Raw genomic sequence first — 23917 nt, 5'->3', positions numbered from 1 at the left:
TAGTAATTAGTCAAACGGGAAGACACCTCCACGTTCTTATTTACAGGGCAAGTTTTTGAGTGATGACCAGAGTTCTTTAATTTTTCTCTGAGATAACAAGTTAAGGAAAAAAAATATCTAATCCTTTTTTTAAAAAACATAATAAATGTCTTTGTACTTGAAAGTATGTCTTCTTTCTATGCAGATACCAGGTAAGATACCAGATACCGGGTAAGTAGAAACATCTTGATTTTTCCCCGGATTGTTTTGCAAGTGTCTTGGATACGTTTTTGTTTGATTATCACAGCGCCCCTCATCCATATTATCACCTTCAAGGCTGTTAGTTCAAAATACATAACACAAGGCTCACATCTTGCAGGATTCCTGACTGATTGGATTTCTCATACCTTACCTCCTCCCAATCCCCGAATGTGTGGTCTGACCTTCACCAAACATTCCTTTCATTAATGGCCTGGGGAATCTTGTTGGAGCAGTTCTGTGCCTAGGTTTCAAGAACATACTGATGAAGTAAAAATGTTAACATTTGTCTCACCCATAACATTATGCTCTCTAGAGGACTTCTGAGACCAGTCTCCCTTTCTGGTGGATAGATAGGTGAACATTCAGTAGCAGAGTCCTCTCCTATTTGAAGGTCAGAGAGGTCTCTTTGTGTATTTACATCTGCAATACCATATATTTAAGACATTCAGAAGTAATTGATAAATTGTGAAACACTGCATCTGAGACTAAAGATGTACTATATGTTGGCTAATTGAATTTAAATATTTTTTTAAAACAACTTACCTGAAGACTCCTTATCTGTATCAATTGTGGGGTTTTTTTCATAAATGAAAAATTACACTGTTTAAATGGAGGATGGCTCTGTAGCCAAGGTTTCTAGCTCATGGTACTCAGATAATAACAACAGATATTTGATGGGCTTTTGCTTCTTTTGTTTTTTAAGAGAAAGATCATTAAGGAGAAGGTGAGGTAGGGTAAGACTAACAAATGGAAAAGTATTAATGGAATTAAACACTTAGACAAGACCAAGATTAATAATATGGACTGTCAGTAATCTGATTTGATTAGAGAGAACAGGCCTTTTTTTTTTTTAAGATGAGTCCTTTCCTTTTTGTTTTTTAATTTTTATTTATTTTTTTAAAGATTTTATTTATTTGAGAGACAGAAATAGCGACAGAGAGCATGAGTAGGGAGGAGAGGGAGAAGCAGGCTCCCGGCTGAGCAGGGAGCCTGACGTGGGACTTGATCCCAGGACCCTGGGGTCATGACCAGAGCCGAAGGCAGATGCTTAACCAACTGAGCCACCCAGGTGCCCCAGGACTTTTTTTAAGAAAACTTTTTTTATTTCAAGTTTTTATTTAAACTCTAAAGAAAACTTGAAAATTTCGTGGCATTCTATTTTTCTAACACTGAAGGAACTTCCCTAGTGGTTAGTGTTGGCTATTGACATTGGCCTAAAGTTACCAAACAACAAAACTATCAAGTAACAGAATTTTTTTTTTGAGAGAGAGAGACAGTATATGAAAGTGGGGGGAGGGGGAGAGAGAATCTCAAGCAGACTCCATGCCTAACACAGAGCCTGACTTGGAGCCAGACATGGGACTCAATCCCACGACCCTAAGATCATGAGCTGAGCTGAAATCAGGAGTCGGATACTCAACTGACTGAGCCACCCAGGTGCCCCCAAGTAACAGAATTTTTAAAATTTCTGTATATCTTGGTTTGGTAACTGGGTTTTATTCCACATTTAGAAAGACGTTTTTAAATCACAAGCAATGACAATTTAAATATGGAAGAAGCCATGGCGTGCACGTCTACTCAGGTTGGTAAAAAGTGTAAATCCTCACTGATCCTTTTGTTATGTACCCCAAACATGTACCACAGTTGACAGGAAGATTCAAATTCCTCTTGTTCCGTACTTGGATGCCTTCATAGTCCCCTCTCCTCTGCTCCCAAGGAACCATCTGACATGGCTTCTAGGGGGAGGATATTTATTAGACTATAGTGCCCAAACTGCCATCTGTTGGGGTTCTTGCTTTTTTTTTTTTTTCCAATGGCAAGTGTGGCCAGATCAGCCCAAAGCTGTCCCTCCTTGGAAGACAGTCTTAGGAAGGGTTGGATTAGGCAGATTCAATTAGCTGCTTTGAGTCTTCAGGAAAATCTCTTTTGATTTGTGTTCTTGTACAATTCTTGGTGTTTTTCTTGACAAGAGAGAGTGGTAAACTAAATGGCTGAGATAAAGGTGTGGACCTATAGGATAGAAGCCAAGGAAGCTGTTCAACCTGTTTTTTTTCTTGGCTTAGGCAGTGGTGTGCTGGGAAATGTTTAACAACCTGCTCTCTGGGGGAAAATGTGTATTTACATATAATCAAATGTAAGTCTATTATAGATTTTACTGAGATACAAATAAATATACAATTAACAAATTGAATAGAATATATAATACAATAATATATGAATACATTAATAATACAGTGCAATAAAATACACAATTCACAAATAATAATAGAACATACAGTCCTCTTTATTGTAAATTTTTATATAGCTCATTGATTCTCACAGAATGCGTTTACTGATTTTATGGAACTCTTTTATCTATAGCCAAACTATGGTGGCAGTTGATGAATAAGTATGATTCCCAGCATGAATGTTGGTTGATATTTTCCTTTACATGAAAGACGAAGATGAAGGTTAGAACAACAAAGACGTATGTTGGAATTTCACTTGTTTGTCAAAGAAGAGAGTCACTTCTTTACTGAAATCGGACCATTTTCAGATACTGGAAGAACATTTCCTCAAATTTTGTGCTCTTCACAATATACCAGCTATAGATGTGATATTTGTTTTTTAAGATCTATTTATTTTAGAGAGAGAAAGAGAGCACGCACTAGTGGGAAGCACAGAGGGAGGGGGAGAGAGAATCTGAAGCAGATGCCCCGCTGAGCACGGAGTGGGCCAGGGGCTCAATTTTACAACCTGAGCCAAAACCAAGAGTCAGTCACTTAACTGTGCCACCCAGACACCCCCTACATGTGACATATTTTTAAGTTTAATCTGCCTTATTTACATTTTCCCATCACTTTCTTAAGCCTGGAGATAATCAACAATAAATCAAGCCCTGATTTCTAGCTTTTGCCTCTTATATAAATGCTGTGATCTCAAGCTACCAATGTGATGTCATTGAATGCAGAGTTGGGAAGTGGCACGCGGCTGAGTACCATTATGTAGCATTTCCCACCAGTAGTACAGATACAGTAGATGGGGAAAACCTCAGGAACATAGATAATAGTAAGTGAGTAGGAGGTGATGAGCTGTGGGTATTATTTTTGGTGTTGATAATTATTTAATAGTAAGCTTATATAATTTAACTTTTAATAAGGGGTTGCAAAATTCTTGAAACAGTCTGCTGCTTTTAACAGTCAGTTCTCCCAAGCTGGTACAAGGCAGCTTCAGCACACCCCTGGCTTCCCACCCTCCAACTCTGACCCGCGCTTCCTTAATGCCCGCAGTGGTGGGGACAGGGCAGACATACACCAATAGGCCTTTTACATACAGAATCCAGGGCCCTACCCCTGGAAATCAGTCTGAGGCGAGACTTGAAACTACAAAAACCCAGACCTCCCCAGGTGATTAAGATGCTTAAGGAGAATTAGGAACTATTCCTTTGACGAGAATGCTTATACTCCAAGCCAGCTCCCCAGGGTTTGCGGCAGGAGTCCCACGAACGAGATGTCTTTCTTACCTGGCCGCCTTTTCTGCTCATATATGGTGTCCCTTTGGAGCCCCATGGGGCAGAGGTTAGAGTGGGGGCTTCAGGTGGGGAAGCGTTCACATGTTTGAGATCCTGTAACTCCCAGGGTATCGTGGCTAGCACCACTGCCTATCCTACGGAAGTCGAAACCAAGCCAGTTTTTCAGTTCCTAACTAGAAATTCGACTGTAGAGACCACTGAAAAAGCAGAACTGGATACGAAAGGTTGTGGGCTGGTTACTTGGAACCATGAGGTCTTTTGCTGGGGTTGGCTACTGACTCATGGGGAAGTTTTCTGTTTCAGTATTCCACACTGCAGATATCTTTGTTTAGTAAAGCTTAACAGCCAAGCATGCTTGACTCTTGTGTTGGTGTGGAGCTTGCTCAATAAAGGAAAACGAATGGTGAGCTCCATCAGTTTTTGAAATTAGTCCATGAAAACCTGAAATTCACATGAAGAAGAGATGGATATTTTTCCATAGGGCTTTTTGTTTTTTGAAAAGATCCACAGAAAGTTCCCTAGAAAATACCCTTCACATAGTTTTAACTGGTGCTCACAAAATCCTTGTTCATGTATATTTTGTAGAAATACACCTATTGCATTACACATAGGAACCTTACCTTTACTGTACAGTATCTAGAACCTGTCTTTTTATAGCTGTGAAATAGGAAATGTGGCCCAAATGAGAGGAACTAGGGGTGACGTCCGAGCAGAAAGGGTATGTGTGAGGACAGTAACAACACGAAAGACTTTATTCTTTGCTACGCTGAGAGTCACTGAGCCAGCAATTTTGAAATCACTTTTGTCCCTGTAACACATCCTGGCCAATGAACTTACAAATGAAAATTGAGGAACCTCAGCCCGAGTGAAAGTTTTAAACTTTTCTTTTAAATTCCTGAGAAATCCATCATAAAACATCTATGTGAGGAATAAAATCATGGTTTGTGGTGGAGCAGGGAGCCAGCGTGCATGAAACCAGATTAAACTAAGTTCTGCGCACTCGTCACATTTCTGGTATGTATATTAATTAGCGGTACCCACAATTTCTCAAGGAAAATGTAAAAAGTCAGTGTCCAAAGAAAAAACATGAAAAGAATTTTTCAGGGATCATTAGGCATCAAATCGTTCCCCTGAGCAGTTTCCAAGGCCTCTGATGAGCCTGAAGAGCATTAGCGCACGGGCTGTGCTACAGAGAGGAACAACAATAGGAGGTGATTAGAACAGAACTTGAGCCTTTAAAAATTAAATTTTTTTTTTTTAAATTAAGTAATGACATTTCCATTTGCAAGTTTCCTTAAGCTCTGCAACTGCATGATTTCCCAGGGAGAATGTTTAACTTGAGGTGACAGGCAGACTGCTTTGGGTCTAGAGAACAGAGACTGGAAAAGGAAGCAAGCAAACCCATGTGACTTGTTTTATTAATTTGTTCCTGCTTCACCTTTGCGCTGAGACAATTTTCTCTCTCTTCGTACCTTAGCTTCTCCTGCTTGGAAGTGGGTTCATATTCCATGCAGCAGCACTCTTCCGGAAGAGAACCAATGGATCTTCTGGTCCCTTCCCCACGTTTCCCACCTCTTCCCCTGCCTCCCTGTATTTGAGATGTCACACGTGGGGCTTGCTGACTCTCTCTGCCTCTGCACACACATTCTCTTCCCGTCCCCAAGTGCCATTTACACTGCTCTCCACCATCTGGATTCCTTATTTCATGCCCTTCTGCAAAGAGACCTTGTTCCGGTGAGGCTTCCCGGATGACCCTGGTACAGGGCCGAGTACAGAACAAGCACGGCTCGCTCGGAGTGGGAAGAAGGTCATGGCTGTCAATCTGGAGAGGCAGACTGGCAACATGAGCTGGCGCTGAGCCCAGACTAGTCTCCACATGCTCTGTATGCCATCCCGGCGGCCAAAGAGCAGTGTCGGATCAAGCACATGGGGACACAGAATCTTACTAACTTGTGTGAACTTAGCAGAACTCTCATTCTTTCATACATGACACCATTCTGTACTCACAGTTCTGCTGTCTCTCCCCTTTGGTGGTTCCTTCTCTTTTTTAAGATAAAGTTCAAGTTTCTTAGCCCAAGGGACAAAGCCCTTTGTAATCTGGCCCTGACTCTCCAGCCACTCCCTTAATTCTGTTCCCTACCCGTTGTTTGGACTCTTCCAAAAGGACTGCTACTTGTCCTTTACAGTTCAGGGCAAGCAGCATCTCTTGGCTTTTGGATGAATTTTCTGGGATCTGCACACCTCTAAATAAATGCCTTGCAGACCTTGGAGCACATTCTGCTTTTCCAGTCATGACCTGATCTTATTCACCACATTGTGAGCTTCCTGACAGCAGACCATCTCTGTATCCCCAGCAAAGTGCCTGCCACATGGTGGTTCTTCAACCAGTGTTGGAATGAATAAATGATCTGTTGCATTACTTAGAAATTAAAACTAATGAATAAGGGGGGGGGAAGATAAGAGATTGTCTCTGAGTTCTATTCCTAAGGAATTGAGAATTTAAGCACTGTTCAGTGACCCATGAAAGAGAGGCAAGGAAATACAGCCCCCTTACCTGTACTTGACGAATGCCAGAAATCTGACAACTGACTCAGAGAGTCCTAGGAATATAAAGCCTTGAGAAAGGACAAGCCTACTAATGAAGAGCTTGAAATAAAAATTATCATTAAACAAACACTGAGGGAGAGCTGCCTTCAGTAAGAAATAATGCCCTAAGAATGCATCAGGATTCAGAACAAATAAATCTAGATAAAGAAGAGATTGTATCTAAGGGAACATGTTTTGTTAGCTGGAAAGTTAGGAAGGATGATTCATAGTTCTGGGTTACAAAGTACAGTAGGTAAATCAGTGACATGGTGGCAAAGAATCCATAGCTTCTTAAAATAGTATGCTTTTAGCTCGAGGGAAAGAAAGGTATTTCACTCAGTATGATTGCATGTATGCCGCATAGCCATTTGGTAGATAAGGTCAAAGAAAGTATCAATGTATAGAACTCTTTCCCAGTTGGCCATAGACCTCTGAGTGACCTCAAGCAGCCAGAAGCTCTATCAAACAGCTCCCTTGTGTTGGTTTCCACCAAAAGGTGGTGTTACCCTGTGGATGTGCTAGATTGCACAAGGATGATTCTAACCTGACTTACACTAGTTCCCAGCTCAGCCCCACCCTGCTCCAAGAGGATTAAAGATGGAAAAGACCCAAAGGGCACAGAACTAAACAACATTCAACACTCAATGCTCAGCAATGTCTAAATAAGCACTGAAAAGAGGCCCAGTTCTAGACCTTGGGCCCTACTGGCAATGAGTTTAGAATCAAGATAAGTCTTGTAAATTTGCATTACTACCTTTCTGGAGTGAACTGGCAAGAACTCTCCTGGTAGACAGAGTCTTGTTGAGTTTGGGATTTTTTATTTTTTTAAAGATTTCATTTATTTGACAGAGACACAGCGAGAGAGGGAACACAAGCAGGGGGAGTGGGAGAGGGAGAAGCAGGCCTCCTGTGGAGCAGGGAGCCCGATGCGGGGCTCGATCCCAGGACCCTGGGATCATGACCTAAGGCAGCCGCTTAACGACTGAGCCACCCAGGCGCCCTGAGTTTGGGATTCTTAATGGACCTATTTTAAAAATGAATAAGCATGTTGGCTTTTCTGTGCAAAGATCTCCCTGGGCTAGGGTTGGCCTTGGTGAAAGGTGCTAAGGCACTTGCTTTTGAGGAGGACAGCTGGGACATTGGAATAGGGCAGTCAGAACCTCAGAGTGGCTGTGTTTTCAAGATACCTGGAGACACAGCTTATTTCCCTAAACTAGTCTCAGGAGTGGCTCTCTTTGCCTGGTCTCTCCTTATCCACGATCATCTGAATATTTTCTACCCCAGACAGCATCAGTACACTGACAGGTAAGTAGGTGGCAAAGAGATCCCAAGCTGGTCATGTTATCTTCATGATTCTAGGCTTTTGCTGGCAGAATCATCCTAATTTACACCACTGCCACGAAGTGCTTGTGTTTGTCTGTGGTAATATATGCCCTAAATAATGCAGGAGAATCCAGCAGGTGGTAGAGAGGGTGCTGGCTAGCTCTGGTCTTGGCTCCTTGGAACTGCTACTGACTGGCAGATAAACTGATTCTCACCTAAACACACACACATCAAGGAAGCTCAGTCCTCAGATCTGCCTATTACCCTGTATCTGTCATGGTTTCTAGAACATAGCTTAGAGCCAGACTGCCTGAGTTCGTACCCTGTTGCACTGCTCCTTCATGACACAGTTTAAGCTACTCATCCTCTTTATGCCTTTTTCCTCACCCAACAAATAGGAGTCATGATTATAATACTTACTCATAGGATTCTAGAGAGAATTGAATGACTTAATACATGGAAATTGTGTGTTAGGCACTATTATTTTTACACCCTTTGGGAGTGCTTGAATTCTCTGATCTTCAACCGCACAGTTACAAAACATAGAACATACAGCTGAAAGAAATATGACTGGTATTACCTAGCCAGCTTCTCATTTGTTAAGAGGAGAAAACTAAAATCCAGAGGAAAGACAGGTCTTTCCCCAAAGTCAAATGGCTATTAGGGAAAGACTGAGAACTAGCTGTCCACAGGTCCTGGGCAATGAAAGGAACAGATTTCCATGGACTAAATTGGCCATTTCCTAGATGAACCAGTCTTGCCTGCTTAGACCTTCTGAATGGCCATAGTGTGGGGGACTTTATAGTTTAAGAATATAATGCCAAAATCCAAGCGTTGTGAGCTCAGAAGGAGACATAAAGATTTCAGGGGCAACATTAGAAATGGCAAGTGGCCAGAGCTCCCATACTTCAAGGGCCATGGAAATTTGGAGGTAACTGATGGCTAAGTAGCGACCAAGGGAGGCTGCCTAGGAGGAGCTAGAAGTGGATTTGCCAGCAAAGGCTAAAAAAAAAAAAAGACCTGTGTGTTTCATGTGCATATACAGTATGGTTCATGTGCATATACAGTGTGGCGGCACAGTAGTGAAATTGGCTTCACCAGACAGCCAGTGACATGGGCACCTTTATTTTATGGTCCTGTTTCACATGTTGTCTACACAAAATTCCCCCAGCCCACCCCAAGACCATGACTGTCCTTGTCAACCCAAGTAGGCATTCTGGCCCCTCTTTACTGCCTCTTCCTCCTTCCGGCATCTGTGGCTCCTTGACGATGCTCAGAGTTCATTTCCGTGTAATCAAACCTGGATACAAAGATCGAGATGGGGCACAGGGGACAACAGCCATGGCAGGAAGAAAAGTATTTAAAATCAGCCCTAGAATAAAAGCAGTCCACAGGCCCGAATGGTAAGTGGGGCAAGGGCAATGCTGCTTTTGTGAGGAGCTGTCGATGTTACGGGTTGGATGGTCTCCTAGAGACACGAAGGCACCCCCAGGACCAGAGAGTTCTCCTTCAAATCTGCAGAACACATCATTCCTTTATTTTGACTGCATCAAGATAGTCTCCTCATGGCCCTGAAGGTTGAGGATACCTCCTGTTTTTCTCACAAGTTCTCAGGAACCGGCAATTGCCACATTTTGTCAGTTAATTTAGTTAATTTATTCTTTATGCCCCACTGAGCCCCAGCCTATTGGGAAGCAAATGGTGTTTTGTTTTGTTTTGTTTTGTTTTTCTAGAATTGAGCCTGCTGACATTTTGAAATAGCCCAGGGCAGCCCTGGTGTTGATGACCAGGGTCCTCTCCCTCGGAGGTCAGGACAACAACCTCCAGTTGACCTGCCTCCCCTCTTCCTCCAACCCCAGCTTCCTTGTAGTTGAAGGTGAGGCTGGGTAAGGAAATGAGTAGCCTGAGAAAGCATAGCAGGATGTGAGTAAATTAAAGAAATGGGTTTTTTCCCTTGGGTTTTTAGGCAGAGGGGAACCTACCTACTATAAAAACTTAAATAAAAAGTACCAACATGAATGAATGTAGGGGCAAGCCCAACACTGTGATACCATTTTTGCTCTAAGTGGATTATCCACTGAGGGAATTTCCTCCCTTAAAAAAAAAAAAGGAGGGGGGAGGGGGTTAGAAACTACTGCTTTCACCATTCTACCTGTGCCTAATTTCCGACTCTTCTAACATAGGGCTGTGGAGGCTAATCAAAGAGAATACTGTCATTGTGCTGGGTGGTTGAGGAAACTAATGATTTGATACTGGAGCCTTTATTTGAAAAGGAAAGCAAACTGCTGCAGTTGACCTGGGCCAGGCACTTGAATGCCAGGCAGAGGGGACCCATAAGGATGAGGTTGCAGTGCAGGAGTAGACCACTCTGTGACTAATGAATGTGGTGGCCTTCGTTGCTCAGAGGGAAAGGGATCTAGCTTTGGAGTTGCCTGCCTCGAGCACTACAAAACCCAACCATTTGGGGCATTTCACCTGCTGACTCTGTCTTGAGGGATAGAACTGGTGAAATATCTCAGTAGCCCACATTGTAGATCCCTGTTTGTTGAAAGAAGTCAGCCAGCATCCTGACCCTACTCAGGTTCCTGATTACTTTGAATTAGGTGGCCTGGAAAGCCCCCGAGATTTCACTGTCTGATTTCTGGGAGTCAAATGAAAGAGAAGCTTAGCAACAGAATCCCCAAGGAAAATACAGAAGTTAGTAGCTTCCAGGAGTAGCTTCTCGGTGTCTGGACTTAACATCTACCTGCGGCCAATGCCATTACAAATCATGCCCCTTGGTTTGGGGAAAGGCATGGAGGGCAGTGTAACTTTTACTTTCCCTCTGAGGTTTATCTGCCTGAGAGAGATGTTGCTTCTTTTACTGTTGTTGCTTTGAAATACAATTGTCTTTTATTTTGCTCTTGCCATGGAAACTAATAAATAAAAGGAAGCATGATTTCTTAATGGCCTCCATCTTCAGATGCACTTCTCTGTCCAATTACCTGAGAGAGCAGACAGCTATTTGGAATAAAGAAAAGGGGGGAGGGAAGGTGAGTATTGGAAACACTGGTCAATACAAGTCTGGAAAACGATGTAGTCTTATGTCACTCTCTGACATTTGGTGTGCTTTTGTTTGTAAAAGATAGGTGTGCATTATACTTTTTTTAAAGAAAATTGAGTTAAATCCAATTATTTCTTGTATTTTGGCTATCCTTCATGTAGCTTTCTTTAGGGGAATTGTGCACAATTACTTTGACATGGTGTCATGCAGACTCATTCCAATGGAATCCAGTTAGACGGTCCTAAGACTTTTGCTCCAGCTGTGGACATGTGTTTTGATTTACATTGTGCTTAGATGGACCATGTGTATGCTTTGTTCCTGTGGAAGACGTAATTTGCAACAGAAGACTTGGAATAGCAGCATCTTGCTTGCAAAATTGTTTAAAAAAAAAAGATTTCCTGATTTATTCCAAAATCTTCAACTATCCTTTAGATAGATACCATTTCAAGTAGTTACTCCGGTGTGATTCTCAACCCTGAGTCTATAACAGCCTCACCTGGGTGGAACATTAATCCCTTCCACTTCATCCAGGAGATGAAGATTTCATTCCCGGAGACTCCCACTATGTCTTAGTTAGGTGGGGCCCTTGGGATGGATGGATAGATAGATAGATAGATGATAGATAGATAGATAGATGATAGATAGATAGATAGATAGATAGATAGATAGATAGATAGATAGACTTAAAACAAAACAAAACAAAACAAAACAAAACAGTGATGATCTTGAGGCTCAGCCATGGTTGAGAACCACTATGTTAAACAATGTGGTCTTTTAAAGGCAATTTGCTTTAATGATAAATAATAGATACACCTAAGGACAGCAAGAGAAGATGCTCACAGAAATAACAAATAATGCCCATGGTCACAAGGGGGCTTGCTTCATGATTATAACCAACTGCTCCTTTATTTCATGGACTAGTTTTGACTTTAAAGGTAAGTGCTATAAAACTATGTAAAATTCCATTATGTTTTTGAGATCAGACACATGGAGCAAAGTCACCTCCAGCTGCTAAAAAAAAGAAAAGGGGGGACCACCATTTTACTGACTAAATCCAGGCTCACATGGAAAGCTGGTGTCCATTAGTCCACAAATAAGAAGTTGTTAATTGTCTGGCTAGTGGTTGGCTGGTTCCTAGTAAATACAGCCTCAGAGATGGACCCAAGATTAATGGGGTTGCTCGGCACGTACAACAGATATACAAGCTGGTAACAGCCACTTACCCTCTGCTAGGTACCCTTCCCATGCTTTACTAACATCACCTCAAAATACCTCTACAAGGTAGGTGGTATTATTCCCATCTTATAAATGCAAAACTAGGTACAGACATCTGCCCACCACTGAGCTGGTTGCCGGGATTGGAAATCAGATCTGCATGGCCCCAAAGCCACGCTGCAACCACTACACCATCTGGTCTCATCCCTGCCCTGCAGAGGGGGACATATTGGAACAGCAAAGACCATGGGGCTGACAGCCAGGCAAGCACTCCAGAGAAATAGGACAGACTTTCATACAAGGATGTGTGCATATGACACGTTATAGCAAAAGGCCAAATATTCTTGTAAACAGGGCAGTGATGACTGAAGAGCTTTATTAAAAATATTACAACAAATATGTACAGTGGAGTGTTAACATCTGTTAAAGCTAGGTGATTTTATTGACCTATTTTTCTGTATGTTTGAAATATTTCATTGCTAATCATTGTTGGGCGAAGGGAAATGGAAGCAAGCTGATAAGCTCTTCTGCATTATGAATTAATCAGATAGTTTTGCACAAATTGGACCAGATATTTGCTGATACGATCCCAACAAAGAGACAAGGTAGAGAAAGGAATGTTTGCTAATTAACTACCAAGGAAAGAGAAATGTGAGAAGTAATTAAACCACCTGGTTCTCTGTGCACCTCCAAAGCCTTCTCCCCATGTATCTCTTCCAGCTAATGGCTGAGAGCAATTAGCCAACAATACATCTAGTAGAAAAGAGATCTTGTTAAGTTTTGAGCTCCATGCCAATTGTGGGTGTACTGTTTTCACAAATTACATTAGTGCTCATGGACTGGAATTGCAGTGCTTTACATATTCAAAATTATGAGACCAGCTGTGCCCAGTGGTCCCTTGGTCTTTGGCGTGAAACTCAAAGGCAGTCCTTGGCTAGGAGAAGAGTCTTTCGGATTCTAGCAGCTTTTGTTCAACGCAGGGCATATCTTATTTACACTTCCAAGTTCAGTGTGACACAGGAAGTTGTGTTTTGATTTTGACTCTCGGTCCATGAAAATCATAAATGAAGTTCAAATTCCTACCTTTGCACTTCAGAAGACCTGGCACATCTCAGCCAATGTGGTTGCACATGCAGTATATATGAGGAGTAGCCTTTTATGTCTTAATGTGGGCACATTCTTCTTTAAATCCCACCTAGGATTACATAGATGCTGAGGCTTCTTTGGCAGTGGATTTGTATCTTCGGGTTTCTGAGTGGTTGGTGATTTCGCATGACACTCTTCATGGAGAGTTAATGCCAAACGTATTTTGTGCACCTTATCATCATCAATTATCTTGAGACACAGAAGTTTTAGTATTTAATTTTTCACTAAATGTACACTTTCAGTTTAGTTAAAAATTTATGACTTTTTGTTGCCAAAAGAATTTATTGCAGGGGCGCCTGGGTGGCTCAGTAGGTTAAGCGTCTGCCTTCGGCTCAGGTCATGATCTCAGGGTCCTGGATCCTGCCCCACATCAGGTTTCCTGCTCAGTGGGGAGCCTGCTTCTCCCTCTCTCTTTGCTCCTCCCCCTGCTCATGCTCATGCATGCTCTCTCTCTCACACACACACACACTCTGTCTCTCAAATAAATAAAATCTTTAAAAAAGAATTTATTGCAGGGCGCCTGGGTGGCTCAGTTGGTTGAGCGGCTGCCTTTGGCTCGGGTCGTGGTCCCGGGGTCCTGGGATCGAGTCCCACATCGGGCTCCCAGCTCGGCGGGGAGCCTGCTTCTCCCTCTGACCCTCTCCACTCTTGTGCTGTTTCTCTCTCTCCCTCTCTAATAAATAAATAAATAAAATCTTTAAAATTAAAAAAAAGAAAAAAATATATAAAAAAAGAATTTATTGCAAAATTAAAGTATTGCCAAACAATAAAATAAATGATTGTAGATTTATACTGTATGATTAATGACAAAATCACTGCATGAGGCCATTATGACTACTCCATAGATATTCTTCAGTAGAATTGGGCAGCCTCAATTTCCCGCACATAATTCGTAAATACCTAACCTATGATCTCCATTTTCCTCTGACCTCAGTGAATGGTGGCCTGCCATTGTCATCCATCTCGTAGACTTTGGCAAGTCCCGCACACAGCTAACTGCTACATCAAGGGGCCAGCAGGGATGGGAACAGCATCAAATGGGTGTCCCACCATCACTGGAGACCAGAAGGAATTAAATTGTCCCTCACCCCCTCTATCTGAGCTCTTGAATAAGACATGTTAATTATATTGAGTAGAAGCCTGATTCCACTTGCATGCAATTCTGCAACAGGTAAAACCAACCTATAGTGAAAAGAAATCCAAGCATGTGTTGCCTCTGGAGAGGGAGGGCAGAGGTGGCTGGGAAGGGGCAGGAGGGAAATTTCTCAGGTGATGGTCATGAACTATAGCTTGGTAGGTTTGGATTAAACATCTGTATGCATTTGTCAAATCTCAGTGAACGTACACGTAAGATTTGTGCATTTCATTGTATATAAATTATATGTGAAAACACCATAATATGCATGATGAAGTATTTGGGGTGATGTGTAGGTAGATAAGGTGATAAGGTAGATTGATGGATGGAGAGAATAGATATATATATGAAAAAATAAGCATAAGAAAATGTTAATGATAGAATGTAGATGGTGGATATACAGTGCTCACTATGAAATTATTTCAACTTCTTATTTGTTTGAAAATGTTCATAATAAAATGTTGGGGGATTAAGCAGCTTTCATGTGTATAGTGGTCCAGAGGGTAGAAAGGACCCCCCCTTGTCTGTTCAGCTGCATCTGTACCCACAGATAACAATTCTCATTGGTATATTTTACACACACACACACACACACACACACACACACACAACATATTTAAAGGAGCTACACCAAAAATTTAGCCACAGTTACCTTTGGATGGCAAACCACAGATCTTTTGTGTATTTTCTTATTTTTGTTGGCCTATATTTGTTAATTTTCTACAATGAACATTTGTTTCTTGTGCCATATTGTAAATTTTCAAAGGTGTTCTTTTTTTAACTGCTTTTTAATAAAAACATTTTCCCACTTGGGTAGAAATACTTTATATTGACCTTTTGGGTTAGCCTCTGCCTCTTGAATTACTTTTCTGTGGAGCATACTTGGATAATTTTTCAAATTGTGGTAAGAGGCACATAACAGACAATTGACCATTGTCACCATTTTTAAGAATACAGCTCAGCAGCATTAAGCACACTCACAGTGATGTGCCACCATCACCACCATCCATCTTTAGGACTTTTTCCATTGTGCAAAACTGAAACTCTGTGCCCATTAGATAGCTATTCATTTTTCCCTCCCCACTCCAGCCCTTTTCAACCACCATCCTACTTCCTGTCTCTATGAATTTGACTACCCCAGGTACCTCATATGTGTGGAATCCTATGGTATTTGTCCTTTAGTGACTTGCTTACTTCACTTACCATATATCCTGAAGGTTCATCCATGTTGGAGCATGTGTCAGGATTTCCTTCCTTTTTTTTTTAAGGCGGAGTGATATTCCATTGTATAAGTATTTGCTCTATTTTTTTTATCAGTTCCTTTCCCCATGGACACATCACTTTCACTTTTTGACTCGTGAATAATGTTGCTAAGAACATGGGTAACAAATAGCTCCTTGATTCTCTGCTTTCAGTTCTTTGGGGTGTATACCCAGAAGTAAAAATGTTAGATATATTTTGAATTCTTTGAGGAACTGCTATAGTGTTTTCAATGGTGGTAGCACCACTTTGCATTCCCACCAACAGTGCACAGAGTTGCAATGTCTCCATAACCTTGCCAATGCTTGTCATCTTCTATTTTTTGTTTTTTATAATAGCATCCTAATGGATATGAAGTGTTATCTCATTGTGGTTTTGATATGCATTTCCCTAATGATCAGTGATGCTGAGCATCTTTTCATGTGCTTATTGGACATTTGTGTATCTTTAGAGAAATCTCTTCTTTCCAGTCCTCTGCCTATTTTTAATTGGGTTGTTTGTCTCTTTGTTGTTGAGTTGTAGGCATTCTTTGTATATTCTGCATCTTAACCCCTTATTAGATGTATAACTTGCAAATATTTTCTCCCATTCTTTGGGTTGATTTATTGCTCTAGTTGATTGTGTCCTTTGATGTAGTCCCACTTATTTATTTTTTTCTTTTGTTGTCTGTGACTTTAGTGTCATAGCCAAGAAATCATTGCCAAATCCAATGTCTTAAAGCTTTCCCCCTATGTCTTGTTCTAAGAGTTTTAAAGTTTTTGCTCTTCTATTTAGGTCTTTGACTCATTTTGAGTTATTTTTTTATAGATGATATAAGAAAAGGGTTCACTTTCATTCTTTTGCATGTGGACATCCAGTTTTCTCAGTACCATTTATTGAAAAGAACATCCTTTCCCCATTGAATGGTCTGAGAACTGCTGCCGAAAATGATTTGATCTTCTATGTGTTTCTGAACTCTTTATTCCATTGACTATTTGTCTTTATGCCCACCTCACACAGTTTTGTTTACTATAGCTTTGTAATCAGTTTTGAAATTAGGACATGTGAGACTTCCAGCCTGGTTCTTCTTTTTCAAGATTGTTTGGCTCTTTGGGGTTCCTTTAGATTTTATATAAATTTTATGGATTTTTCTATTTCTGGAAAATATATCGTTGGGATGTTGAGAGGGATTCAATGGAACATTGAATCTGTAGATCACTTTGAATGGTATTAACAACATTATGTCTTCTAATTCATAAACACTGGATGTCTTTCCACTTATCAGTGCCTTCTTTAATTTCTTTCAGCAATATTTTGGTATTTTTCAGCATTTAAGTCTTTTGCCTCGTTGGTTAAGTTTATTACTAAGTATTTTATTCTTTTTGATGATATTCTGAGTGGAAGTATTTTCTTAATTTCCTTTGAAATTATTCATTGTCAGTATATAGAAATGCAACTGATTTTTGTGTGTTGATTTTGTATACTGCAACTTGGCTGAATTTGTTTACTAGTTCCAACATTGTGTGTCTGATATTTAGGGTATCTACATAATCATGCCATATGCAAACAAAGATAGTTTTACTTCTTCCTTTCCAATTCAGATGCCTTTTATTTCTTTCTCTTGTCTAATGGCTCTGGCCAGGACTTCTAGTATTGTGTTGATTAGTAGTGGCAAAAGTGGGCATTCTTGTCTTATTGCTGACCTCAGAGGAAAACTTTTCAGTCTTTCACCACTGAGTATGGTATTAGCTGTGGGATTTTCATATATGACCCTTATTATATTGAGATAATTTCCTTATGTTGAGGTCATTTCCTTCTAGTCCTACTTTGTCCAGAGTTTTTTCTTTATCATGAAAGGGTTTTGAATTTTGTCAAAGGCTTTTTTTGTCTTATTTGTGAAGATCATTTGGGTTTTTCCCCCCCTTCCTTCAGTTAATGTAGTGGATTATGCTGATTGTTTTTCATATATTGAACCATCTTTGCACTTCAGAACTAAATCCTACTTGGTCATAGTGTAAAATCCTATAATATGCTGCTGGATTCTGTTTACAGTATTCTGCTGAAAATTTTTGCATTAATATTCAATATTGGTCTATGGTTTTCTTTTCTTGTGGTTTGTCTAGCCTTGTTATCAGAATAATGCTGACCTCATAGAATTAATTTGAAAAGTTTCCTCTTTTTCCATTTTTTTTGGAAGAGCTTGAGGAAGATTACTGTTAATGCTTCTTTCAGTGTTTGGTAGAATCAACCAATAAAGCCATCTGGCCCTGAGCTTTTCTTTGTTAAAAGATTTTCGGTTATTAATTCAATCCCTTTTTTAGTTAGGGTTCTGTTCAGATTTTCTATTTCTTCATCATTCGATCTTGGTAGGTTTTGTGCTTCAGGAATTTGCCCATTAAATACAAATTTTAAAGAGGTAATCAATGGTATAATTGGTGAGAAATTTTGCTTTCACTCTTATCCATTCAGCTCCTCCTTTCTTCCACAGGTAACCAAGTATATTCATTTGTTGGGTAGCTTTCCAGTGTTTTATATACTATTACTATAAACTGAAGATATACCTGTTTTCCCTCTTTTCTAACACAAAAGTTTTTTTTGTTTTTGTTTTTGTTTGTTCGGGGTTTTTTTGTTTTGTTTTTTACTTAAGAATGTATTGTGATGCTCTCTCCATTGTGAGCTTCCACTGTGTGAATGAACCATACTTTATTATTGAATGAAATGTCTCTGGATTTATATATTTTTTTAAAGATTTATTTATTTATTTGAGCGAGAGAGAGTGCACCAGGTTGTTGGGGGGGAGAGGGAGGAGGGGAGAGAGAATCTCAAACAGACTCCCCGCTGATCAAGGATCCTGATGCAGGGCTCGATTCCGTGACCCTGAGATCATGACCTGAGCTGAAACCCAGAGTTGGATGCTTAACCAACTGAGCCACCCAGGCACCCCCATATTTAGAATTTTTAAATGACAGAACTGCTACTTCAGCATTTTAAAAATACTATATCATTGTTTACTGGCATACATTGTTTTTAATTTTTTATCAGGGATCCTGAGCCAGGTGCTTTGCATACATTGTTGTTTTCTTCAGTCATCATACAAACCCCATTTTACAAATAAGGAGACCAAGGTTTAGAAAGTCCGACAAGTTTGTTCACAGTCACACAGCCAGTAATCCTGATTGCTCATTACTTTTCAAGTAATCTCTTTTATTTCTGGTTGTTTTTCATTGTCTTTGACATTTTTCATTTTCCTCACAAATTGTTTAGGTAAATAAATTGCATTTATTTTGATTTATCCTGATCAAGACTTTTGTGTACATTTTCTGAGAACTGAAAACTTGTGTCTTTCTGAAATTTTGGAAATTTCTATCTATTATCTTTTTTTAAATTATCACTTTATCCCCATTTTCTTTCTTCTCAATTCTCCCCTACCTTTTGGAGTTCTTATTAAACAAAGCCTGATACACTGTAAAAATCCAAAAAACACCATTTATATTAGATTCCTGGTGAATGGAATAACCTTTAGAATCATGCATCATGGCAGCCTGATTTTATATCTGCTGATTTTTTCAATCTAGCTTTCATATTTCCTATCTGTTCCTTTATATTTGCCATCTGCTCTCTGTGATATAATCTATATAGTTTCCTCAGCTCTGTCTTTCAATTCACTAATTTTCTCAGCAGCTCTAATATCCTGTATATTCTTTATTTTATTGACTGAATTTTCTTTTGGTGCTTTTGCAAATCTGTCTTTTCTTTTGCTGCACTGTCCTCCGCTTTCACTATGGATCTTATTTCTTCCTTCTTCCATTCTTAAAACTCTTTAGTTATTTGAAACATTTATTTTTTTTGTCCCTTCTAGATAGTTTTACCAAGTTCAACACCTGAGGTGCTAATTCTTTTGTTTATGAAACCTGATTACTCTCTCTAATGGTATTTACTTACTCACATAGTTTATCATTTTTCCTCTTTTGATGTTGTGAGCTTATCTTCAGCAGAAGGCCCATGTCTGTTTTAGTTTCTGCATCTAGGGCTTTCAGTGGTTCTGTACCAGTTTTATGCTAATTCCTTGGGTAGGCTTTTCATCCAACATAAGAGGTATAAATTCAAATACCACACCTGTGTTTTCTCTTTTTTTTTAAATTTTTTAAATTTTATTTTATTATGTTAGTCACCATACATTACATCATTAGTTTTTCACACCTGTGTTTTCTATAGGCTGGGAGTATTTATATCTCAAGTGCAACTCTCTTCTTCAGCTATGACCTTGGCACACAGCAGCCTCCCTTGATCTGTTTTTGTATTTTTATACAAATAATTGTATTTTCATACAATAGGTAAACTCTTGAAAATTTTCATGAAAATCAGCTATCTTTTAAATGCTATGGTAGATGTTTTCAAAAAGTAAATATCACCTTCTAAGTAATCCAACAAGTAGGGTGTTATTTTTTAATTTGGTATTGCCCATTTACCTAAGAGGGAAAGTGAATGGCCTATCTTCCTAGACCCTCTGTACCCACACCACCCACCCTCAAACAGCAAGTTCAGCAAAAGTTTGAACGTTCCACTGACTCTCACCTGTCATTAAAACTCACTGCAAGAAAAACAAGCTAAGGTTTTGGATTTGCATATGAACTCAGAGGTAGCTTGGGAGTTTGAGATCTTCTAACTGTGGGTCCCCTGGGCCTTCTTTTTTTGTGGGATTGACAGCTTCTTGTGAAAAGCCAAGATGCTTCTGTTTGGGGTGTGGCTCCCAAATTTGCGTCTGTAAGTGGCATGACTCATTTGCTGTGCTCACTTAATATAAAGTGGTGGGAAGTTGTGGGAAGTGAGCTACTTACCAGGAGAAAAATTTAGTACTTTGGGGGTTTCTAATGGCTTTCCTGAGACAAGGTGTCTGCTGAGCTGAACCAGCATTAGCACTTTGCATGGGTGTGTTCTGTGTCTGACAGAAGACCTGGAGCTGGTATCATCTGGTGATTTCCACTAGGGAGGAAGCTCACACTGACTGAACACCATGTGTGGGATCCTGAGCCAGATGCTTTGCATGCATTATTGTTTTTTTATGTTCATACAAACCCCATTTTGTAAATAAGGGGACAAAAGTTTAGAAAATTTGACAGACTTATTCACACTCACAAAGACAGCAAGTAGGTAATGGAGCTGGGATTTTAAAATTCATTCTCCTTCTGCATCCACGGGGCCTGGAAGGATGTACAATAAACTCATAAATTCACTTCACTGCTGGGAAAGTATGTGAAGGGCTTAAATTAACAACTGTACTTCCTTAAGAAAAATTAAAGAGAAATTGTGTGCGGTGAAGGGAATTTTTTTTCTAGCAAACATTTTTTATCACTTTGTCTGTACTTCCTGTGTCTGATGCTCTGTCTTCCTGGTGAGACTGGGCCCAGCATGAATATTCTTGTGCTCCATAAATCTTACTTTTCTCCAAGAAATTCTCTCCATCCCTGTACCAGGCTGAATTCTGATGCCCAGGATGAGCCCAACAGACGTCAAACTAGTGTGTCATTTTATGAGTGAGAGCCTCTGAGCTAACTCCCATGAGCCATGACTCACTGGGCTTCTAATTATAATTTGTCCTGGCTCCTCAGGTAATGGGTTTGTCTCAATGGTTTCCAGGGACAGATTAGATCAATCCTGTATTTTGTGAGTCTTGGGTATTCAGCCAACCCATGTTGTTCTTTGTGTAAATGGAGGATAGACTGACATGCAGTCCAGAGTTTGAGTGGGGCCTCTAAAGTTTTCACAGTAACTTGACAATACCTCTTAGCAGGTGTGCCCAGGGTTCAGATGTCAGCGGTAGAGTTTGGTAGTTCTGCTTCAGGTCTCAACACTAGAGTGTACAAGTCCTAAAAGAGCTTTGGCACCACGAGGACATGAATACCCCATGGCCATGATGGTGGTGATAGGTAAACAGACTTTAAACCCCACAGAACCAGCAACTCAGGGAACACCATAGGCAACAGCAGTGGGGGAAAGAAAGGGCAGAGCCACAGCAGGAGACATAGATGTCATCTGACCTGCGGAAACTGACAGAAGTCCCATCAGGATATGTGGAGCATCTTTGGGTGACCCTTGGGAGTAACTGGGGAGAACATAAGGGCCTCTGAAACCCAGGCTGCATTGACACCAAATGCTGAGACTGGAAGGGACCCGAGAGGCTCTCCACTTAATTGTCCTGCTTTACAGACCAACCACAGCTTGGAGAGGCTCAACAGTTTTCTAACACTGCACAGCTAATTAGAACTCACTACTTTTCAGCCCCCCCCCCCATTAACACCTTCAATGTCCAATAAATATCCAAGTTTTTTCTCCAAAATTAAAAGATTTTCTTGTGTTTCCAATTCAGTTGGCTAAAACTGAGGGAGTGTTTTGGGGCCATTTAAGAAGATATGGCCAGGATAATCCAGTGGTATGTTTCCAACTGTAGCAGCTTCAGAACATGATGCCACGTCTAAAGCTCTGGATCTCTACCGTTCATACAGAACTTTTTATAGCGTGATCGAAGCTCAGGAGTCAGAGGATGATTCAGCTCTGAGCCCTTTCCCTTTCTGTCCTGCCTATTGCCACTACTTCACCTCTGCACCACAGATGCCTTATCAACACCTATTGAATCAGTCCCTGGGATAGCTTGTGATGGGGTGAGGGTAAGGAAGAACCCAAAGAAAGGCAGAGGGACCTGGGAACAAGTCTCAACCTGAGTCAAACTTGAAAGAGACCGAGACCATATGCTTAGTATAGAGGGTCAGAGTCAAAGTAGGACCTTGAGAGCAGGGCAAAGTTTGAGGGAGAATAGGAACGACCAAGGGAGGAGGGTCTAGATCTGGAAGAGCAGAGAGCTTTCCTTTCTGGTGTCAACACTCATCAGCTAATTAGAGCTTCCAGAGCAACAGATTAGGGACCAAGCTTGGTGGGATGGCTCTGTGACAGGCCAGTGGTGTCTGCTCTGGACAACAAAGGAAGAGTAAATGCTGTATATTTACAGTATATGGTAGCATTGCCAAATGGTTAAGAGTGCAAGCTCTGCAGACCTTCTCATTGCTACCCCTCATGACTGGTGACCTTGGACAAGTCACTTGCCTCTTCAATGTCTCATTTTCCTGATTTGTAAAATAGGACAAAAACCCATAAATGTGTTGTGAACAACAAATGCAATAACAAAGGAACATGGTCTAGAACAATGCCTGGGACACAGCACTAAATAAATGTTAACTAATTGCAGTGCTATCCCTGATCTTGGACTATCACCATGAATTGCTGTGGGGTATCTGCCATATGTAAGGATGAGGAGTGCATTTAAAAGGAAAAATAAAATAAGATGAAAACAGAGAGGGAGGCTCTTAACTATAGGAAACAAACTGAGGGTTGCTGGAGGGGAGGTGGGTGGGAGGATGGGGTTATTGGGTGACGGGCATTAAGGAGGGCACGTGATGTAACGAGCACTAGTGTTATATGCAACTGATGAATCCCTGAATTCTACCTCTGAAACTAATGATACAGTGTATGTTAATTAATTTGAATTTAAATTTAAAAAATTAATAAAAAGTAAATAAATAAAAGGGTGTTAATTGGACAACTTTTCTCTCTTTTTCTTTTTGACAATATCTCTGAGGCATTTTGAACCTAGAGTATTTAAAACAAAACTTAAAAGTATGTTTTGAACTGAATGCTGGGGGGGGTCTGGGGGGATGCTCTCAAAACAATGTGGATTTCATAAAAACAGCCTCCACCTAATTCACATTGGTGCTAAGTATGGGCTTTTGTTTAAACCACTGGTGCTGCTTAATGAGCTTACTCTATAGTTTTTTTTTTAATTTTTTATTGTTATGTTAATCACCATACATTACATCATTAGTTTTTGATGTAGTGATCCATGATTCATTGTTTGTGCATAACACCCAGTACTCCACGCACAATGTGCCCTCTTTAATACCCATCACCAGGCTAACCCATCCCGCCATCCCCCTCCCCTCTAGAACCCTCAGTTTGTTTTTCAGAGTCCATTGTCTCTCATGGTTCGTCTCCCCCTCCGATTCCCCCCCTTCATTCTTCCCCTCCTGCTATCTTCTTCTTTTTCTTTTTTCTTAACATATGTTGCATTATTTGTTTCAGAAGTATAGATCTGTGATTCAACAGTCTTGCACAATTCACAGTGCTCACCATAGCACATACCCTCCCCAATGTCTATCACCCAGCCACCCCATCCCTCCCACCCCCCACCACTCCAGCAACCCTCAGTTTGTTTCCTGAGATTAAGAATTCCTCATATCAGTGAGGTCATATGATACATGTCTTTCTCTGATTGACTTATTTCACTCAGCATAACACCCTCCGGTTCCATCCACGTCGTTGCAAATGGCAAGATCTCATTCCTTTTGATGGCTGCATAATATTCCATTGTGTATATATACCATCTCTTCTTTATCCATTCATCTGTCGATGGACATCTTGGCTCTTTCCA

General features: G+C 40.5%; 1 long non-coding RNA gene across 7 annotated transcripts in view; it reads right to left on the bottom strand.

Annotated features, from left to right (window-relative positions):
* Positions 1-436: 436 nt before the first annotated feature.
* Positions 437-23917, bottom strand: part of LOC112829149 (uncharacterized) — an 88463-nt gene continuing 64982 nt past the window's right edge. For 6 of the 7 annotated variants that reach the window (XR_012381834.1, XR_012381832.1, XR_012381837.1 and 3 more), the window contains one exon: positions 437-481. This is a non-coding gene — a long non-coding RNA (uncharacterized lncRNA). Of the gene's footprint in view, positions 482-8851; positions 8961-23917 lie in introns of those variants that run through there. The other variant, XR_012381833.1, reaches the window with a different exon arrangement.

The sequence above is a fragment of the Callorhinus ursinus genome, unplaced genomic scaffold (assembly GCF_003265705.2).
Source record: "Callorhinus ursinus isolate GAN/ISIS: 27379988/994484 unplaced genomic scaffold, GSC_fseal_2.0 scaffold21, whole genome shotgun sequence".
NCBI lineage: Eukaryota > Metazoa > Chordata > Mammalia > Carnivora > Otariidae > Callorhinus > Callorhinus ursinus.
Note: the sequence above shows the minus strand (reverse complement) of the source record. Positions and strands in the feature narration are given on the sequence as shown.